We start from the raw sequence: 7202 nt of genomic DNA on the forward strand, positions 1-7202 counted from the left end.
GAGGCCACCCCAGTGAGAAGCCTGTTCTCTGCAACTAGAGTAGCCCCAGCTCTCTGCAACTAGACGAAAGCCTGTGCAGCAACAATGACCCAGCACAGCCAAATAATTCTTTTAAAATTAAGGTTAGTTCCCTGTGCTGTACCCATTGTTGGTTACCCATTTTGTATATGTAGTAGTGTGTGTATTTTAACCAAATTCTTTGACTCATCCTTAAAGTAGAGAAAAAGCCAATACCCAAGGACATTCCACTGAATAAGAACAATAAAATACTCTTCACAATTTGGCATACCTGGACAGTGGTGGAGCTATAAAGCTATAAAACTGTGGCTTCTTTCAGCCAAAGGCTTTTAACCCCATCCACCCGTCCACCCTTAGGTAACCAGGTTGATTATAGGATAAAAAGCATCAAAATGAAACCTCTACCTTTGTATTCTAAGGTAGTGATTCAGAGGTCCCCAAGTGAGTAAAGACATGCATTAAGATGATTCTACCACACTATTTTTTCAGCAAATTGCAAGAAACACTCCTATGAAACCTGTGCAAAAATGCTAGAACAAAAACAGAATGGACTAGAGGATGAAGAGCACACTTTGGAAGAACAAAATTTTACAAAATTTATTTGATTCTAGATGAAAGAAAACAAGGACTCTACAAAGCAAGAAAAGAATGTCAAATAACCCAAATTCTATCTCTAACTCTCCATATAGTATTTACTGAAACAAGTAAACAAAAGCATTCTAAGAATCTTTTTCTTCATCTTTAAAATGTAAAGGAAAACATATGATCAAATTGTGTAGGAAAGACCTGCCAATACACATTGAACCCACTTAAATACAGAATTAAGTTCAAATAACTCTGGTAATTATACTTAGAAGGCAGAATCTAAATCTTATAATCACTAACAGAAAATCTTCGTGTATAACAATAATTTAACTAATAGTCTGGGACAATATTCTCAGAGCATGCAAACAAAATGGTGAGGCTGGGGAAAATGGAAAGCAGGATTAGTGCCTTATTTTCCATCTCTGTCATAAGACATGCTCAATAAAAACTTTAATTCTGTGGTATGATTTTTGCCATGTTTTTATTTTTAAGTGAGAAAAGCCTTTTTCATTTTCTTAAAACTGAATTCAGGTGATGCAACAGACCAGCTGTATTATAGAGCCTCGCACATTGTAGAACTGTTACAGAAGAGATCTCTGAGGCTATCTATGAAAATATCTAATGGCCTGACACATTCTATTGTTTCATTTCAGACTCGGAGCAAAATGATGCCAGTCAGCTGAGCCAAGTGTGTACATTCCTAACTCAACCCCAGACAGCTTAATAATGGTTCATTAAGCAGTTAATTAGACTTGCAGTACTTTCAGCCAGGCTCACAGACCCCGCCCAGTCGACACACCTTTGCCATGCTCCTTTCTCATGGTGCTTCTCACTTCGTTTTGCTGTTTAGAAGTGGCCCAAGAGGGATTTTTATATTCTAGGAAAAACAAGCAAACAACTTTTGTATTTAAAGCATTCTGTCGGTGCAGTGATTTTTGGTTTGTTTTGTTGACTATGCAACAAAAGATGTGCACTAGGGAACTCAGTGATTCCATGACCTAAATCTAAAAGAAGAGACTGAAAATAGCTGGGCAGATGCCAAAAACCTACACAGGCAGCACATGTGCAGGACCATAACTAGTGTGGTTCTTTCATGAAGAACATCTTGCTCTCATGACCTGAAGGAAATCCCAAAGACAGATTCAGATGATCGGGTATTGCTTGTGGAGAATCCTTGCACTTAGAATTTTGTCCTGGTCCTGCCTTGGCAAAGTGCCAGTTTGGGAACCTCCAGGGTCTGCAAACTGGTCACTTAAATTGAAATTTTTGTTCTTGTTTTGAGAATTGTCATAATTGAATTTATTATTTTCTAAATATAGTATTTTATGTATTTCAAGCAAACATTTTATTTATTTACCAATTATCTTTTATCATCAATCATAATAAAGAAAAAAATAAAATGGACCTCAGAACTGTGGGCAGGATTGCCGTTCATAAGTGCTGACATCTAGTGGTTGCACTTTAATAAAGTTCTTTATTAAAGTACTATCCAGGGAGTCTTTTCTGCAAGTTCTATCGTAAGTGATTTATTTATTTATTGTCTAAAAGACATTTCATGGTACACATTTTGTTTACACTTTTGTACATTATCTTAATATGAGTGGGACTGCTTTTCTACTTGAGCTGTTTTTTAACCAAAGCAAAATAACCTATGTAGTACAAAGTGTTAAAATACAGCATAAAGATACAAAAACAGAGATACTAATTCTAACTGGGGCTTCCCTGATGGCTCAATGGTAAAGAATCCACCTGCAGTGCAAGAGACGCAGGGGCCTCAGGTTCAAATCCCTGGGTCAGGAAGATCCTCTGGAGGAGGGCATGGCAACCCACTCCAGTATTCTTGCCTGAAAAATCCCACAGACAGAAGAACCTGGTGAGCTACAGTACACGGGATCACAAAGCATCGGAGGCAACTGAAGTGACTGAGCATGGCAATTCTAATTAGTAATGTAGTAATCATGTTATTTTTTTAATAATCCACAATTTTGTCTAGAAAATCACACAAATATAGATCACTGATTTGAAAGAAATGCATAAATTTGTAGCAAGTCTTTGGAGTTACAAAAACCAAAATTACCAAAGAATGCACAGATTAATGCTTATTTCACCCTTGTGTCACATTCCTGTATGCGTCACTAATGTTACATAAGGAAAAAAAAAGAAAAGCAAAACATGAAAAACTGAAATCACTAATGTTATCACTAACATTAACTAACATTCTCACTAACATTAATTATCACTAACATCACTAATCACTAATGTTATCATTAGAAGCACTAATGTTATCAAGTAGGGAAACAAAATCTAGCAGCCATCAGCAAGAGTACAACACAGACAATTCTGTAAAAAGAAACAAAATTGCTAGAAAACTGTGCATCATATTCTTTCAAACTAGCAAAATGTGCTCCTGCATTCAATGGAATATAAACAGAATTGTTCTCTTATGAGGCACAGAAATGCAAATTCTTTTTTTTTTTTTTTACTATTGTAGATGAATCAAATGTGTTTGCAATGGTTAATTAAGCTATTACAGAATGGGCCAGGAACAACGCATTTATGGATTCTGGAGATGATGCCTACTCGAATTCTTTAAGGCAGTGGACCTGGTGATGTAGACCTAGTGAAAGTCACTCAGCTGTGTCCCACTCTTCGTGACTCCATGGACTATACAGTACATGGACTTCTCAGGCCAGAATACTGGAGTGGGTAGCCTATCCGTTCTCCAGGGGATCTTCCCCACCCAGAAATCGAACTGGGGTCTCCTCATTGCAGGCAGATTCTTTACCAACTGAACTATCAGGGAAGCCCCAGTGGACAGTGGACACTCTAGCCAAAAAATTTTTAAAAAATATAGACACAGAAGTACAGGATAAAGGTGACTGAGGCTTCTCTTATTTCTTAACATCATTTAGATGGAAATCAAATTTAAGTGCAGTCCAACGTGCCTTTGAACAGGCTTTGGTTCAACTCCCAAATCTTGATTGCTTAACACAGTCTCCTATGAGAATACTCAGAAGGTGTCATCTTAAACAACACACCTACTTTTTATGGTGGAGCCACTCTTAGTAGCTGTGTCTTCGTGGGACTGATAACCTATCGCTGTCTTTGGAGGAAGTTCTAACCTTTCCTTGTCTCAGTTCAGTTCAGTTCAGTCGCTCAGTCGTGTCCAACTCTTTGTGACCCCATGAACCGTAGCATGCCAGGCTTCCCTGTCCATCACCAACTCCCAGAGTCCACCCAAACCTATGTCCATTGAGTCGGTGATGCCATCCAACCATCTCATCCTCTGTCATCCCCTTCTCCTGCCCTCAATCTATCCTAGCGTCAGGGTCTTTTCAAATGAGTCAGCTCTTCGCATCGAGTGGCCAAAGTATTGGAGCTTCAGCTTCAACATCAGTCCTTCCAATGAGCACCCAGGACTGATCTCCTTTAGGATGGACTGGTTGGATCTCCTTGCAGTCCAAGGGACTCAAGAGTCTTCTCCAACACCCCAGTTCAAAAGCATTAATTCTTCTGCGCTCAGTCTTATTTATAGTCCAACTCTCACATCCATACATGACCACTGGCAAAACCATAGCCTTGACTGCTGCTGCTAAGTCGCTTCAGTCGTGTCCAACTTTGTGCGACCCCATAGACGGCAGCCCACCAGGCTCCCCCGTCCCTGGGATTTGCCAGACAAGAACACTGGAGTGGGTTGCCATTTCCTTCTCCAATGCATGAAAGTGAAAAGTGAAAGTGAAGTTGCTCAGTCATGTCCGTCTCTCAGTGACCCCATGGACTGCAGTCTACCAGGCTCCTCCGTCCAGGCAAGAATACTGGAGTGAGTTGCCATTTCCTTCTCCAGTAGCCTTGACTAGACGGACCTTTGTTGACAAAGCAATGTCTCTGCTTTTTAATCTGCTGTCTAGGTGGGTCATAACTTTCTTTCCAAGGAGTAAGCGTCTTTTAATTTCATGGCTGCAGTCACTGTCTGCAGTGATTTTGGAGCCCAGAAAAATAAAGTCTGACACTGTTTCCACTGTTTCCCCCATCTATTTCCCATGAAGTGATGGGACCAGATGCCATGATCTTCGTTTTCTGAATGTTGAGCTTTAAGCCAATTTTTCACTCTCCTCTTTCACTTTCATCAAGAGGCTTTTTAGTTCTTCTTCACTTTCTGCCGTAAGGGTGGTGTCATCTGCATATCTGAGGTTATTGATATTTCTCCCAGCAATCTTGATTCCAGCTTGTGCTTCTTCCAGCCCAGCATTTCTCATGATGTACTCTGCATATAAGTTAAATAAACAGGGTGACAGTATATACTCTTGACGTGCTCCTTTTGCTATTTGGAACCAATCTGTTGTTCCATGTCCAGTTCTAACTGTTTCTTCCTGACCTGCATACAGACTTCTCAAGAGGCAGGTCAGGTGGTCTGGTATTCCAATCTCTTCAAGAATTTTGCACAGTGTATTGTGATCCACACAGTCAAAGGCTTTGGCATAGTCAATAAAGCAGAGATAGATATTTTCTGGAACTCTCTTGCTTTTTCGATGATCCAGTGGATGTTGGCAGTTTGATCTCTGGTTCCTCTGCCTTTTGTAAAACCAGCTTGAACATCTGGAAGTTCATGGTTCATGTACTGCTGAAGCCTGGCTTAGAGAATTTTGAGCATTACTTTACTAGTGTGTGAGATGAGTGCAATTGTGTTGTAGTTTGAGCATTCTTTAGCATTGGCTTTCTTTGGGATTGGAATGAAAACTGACCTTTTCCAGTTCTGTGGCCACTGCTAAGTTTTCCAAATTTGCTGACATATTGAGTGCAGCACTTTCACAGCATCATCTTTCAGGATTTGAAAGAGCTCAACTGGAATTCCATCACCTCCACTAGACTGGTTCATAGTGATGCTTCCTAAGGCCCACTTGACTTCACATTCCAGGATGTCTGGCTCTAGGTGAGTGTGAGTGATCACACCATCAAGATTATCTGGGTCATGAAGATCTTTTTGTACAGTTCTTCTGTGTGTTCTTGCCACCTCTTTTTAATATCTTCTGCTTCTGTTAGGTCGATACCATTTCTGTCCTTTATTGAGCCCATCTTTGCATGAAATGTTCCCTTGGTCTCTCTATTTTCTTGAAGAGATCTCTAGTCTTTCCCATTCTATTGTTTTCCTCTATTTCTTTGTATTGATCACTGAGGAAGGCTTTCTTATCTCTCCTTGCTATCCTGTGGAACTCTGCATTCAAATGGGCATATCTTTCCTTTTTTCTTTTCTCAGCTATTTGTAAGGCCTCCTCAGACAGCCCTGTTGCATTTTTGCATTTGTTTTTCTTGGGAATGGTCTTGATTCCTGTCTCCTGTACAATGTCACGAACCTCCATCCATAGTTCATCAGGTACTCTGTCTATCAGATCTAGTCCCTTAAATCTATTTCTCGCTTCCACTGTATAGTCATATTGGATTTGACTTAGATCATACCTGAATGGTCTAGTGGTTTTCCCTACTTTCTTCAATTTAAGTCTGCATTTGGCAATAAGGAGTCATGATCTGAGCCACAGTCAGCTCCTAGTCTTGTTTCTGCTGACTGAATAGAGCGTCTCCATCTTTGGCTGCAAAGAATATAATCAATCTGTTTGTCTACCCTCCCTATTATGTGTAACACCCTCTCTTCACAGTCAAGGGTCCATATTGCTATTTTATCAGCTTTAGCTCTAACATTAACAACAGCACCACGTATATTATCACTGTGAAAAGTGAAAGTGAAGTCCCTCAGTCATGCCTGACTCTTTATGACCCCATGGATAGTAGCCTGCACCTAGCTTCTCCGTTCATGGGATTTTCAAGGCAAGAGTACTGGAGTGGGTTGCCATTTCCTTCTCCAGGGAATCTTCCCAACCCAGGGATCGAACCCAAGTCTCTCACATTGTACACAGACGCTTTAACGTCTGAGCCACCAGGGAAGTCGGTAGTCATCAAAAGATTCTTCAACAAGGCACAGCAGCATCTCTAGCCAAAAGCGACTGAGATCACTTCACCTCTGCTGTTTGTTCAGTGTAATTATCCATCATCCTCCTTGTTTGTTTTTCTCATCTTCCCACATAGGCTTAATTCCATTCTTAAAAAGTGAGTATTCACAGCCGGGCATTAAATTACTAGGCAACTGGATATGGTTGTACAGAGCCCAAAAGCCTTCAAGAAAATCAAACTTAGAGATCAGTTGAAGGTTTGCTTTTGCCAAGTTTTGCTTTTATCATTTTTAAGAAGCCAGAGTGCCCATCTGTTCTGTAAAGGATGTTTCATATATTGTTCTGGATTAGCTACCTCCTGATTAGATTTCTGGTTTCTCTGTAGGCAGGGATTAGGAGTAGAGGTGGTTTCTGGTTCCACAGTCACCATCTTAGATCCCTCTCCATAATAAGTGATTTTAAAAGTACTTCAAAGCATGTGTTATTTTATTTCTCCTTATAAAGCTCTGTATTTCAAATGCTTTGGTTAAGAAAAACTAGTCTAAAACTTTGAAACTAAACACAGGATTTTCAATCTTCTCCCCCATGCAACTATGCCCTTCACAAGTATGTTGCTTTCTCTTCATAACTCAATGCAGTGATTTTCAGGAGGGTCAT

General features: G+C 40.1%; 1 pseudogene; it reads right to left on the bottom strand.

Annotated features, from left to right (window-relative positions):
• Nucleotides 1-3628: 3628 nt before the first annotated feature.
• LOC114116125 (eukaryotic translation initiation factor 4E-like) lies at nucleotides 3629-6975 on the bottom strand (annotated as a pseudogene).
• Between the last annotated feature and the right edge of the window lie 227 nt (nucleotides 6976-7202).

This window comes from Ovis aries, chromosome 8, assembly GCF_016772045.2.
Source record: "Ovis aries strain OAR_USU_Benz2616 breed Rambouillet chromosome 8, ARS-UI_Ramb_v3.0, whole genome shotgun sequence".
In the NCBI taxonomy this organism is placed as follows: domain Eukaryota; kingdom Metazoa; phylum Chordata; class Mammalia; order Artiodactyla; family Bovidae; genus Ovis; species Ovis aries.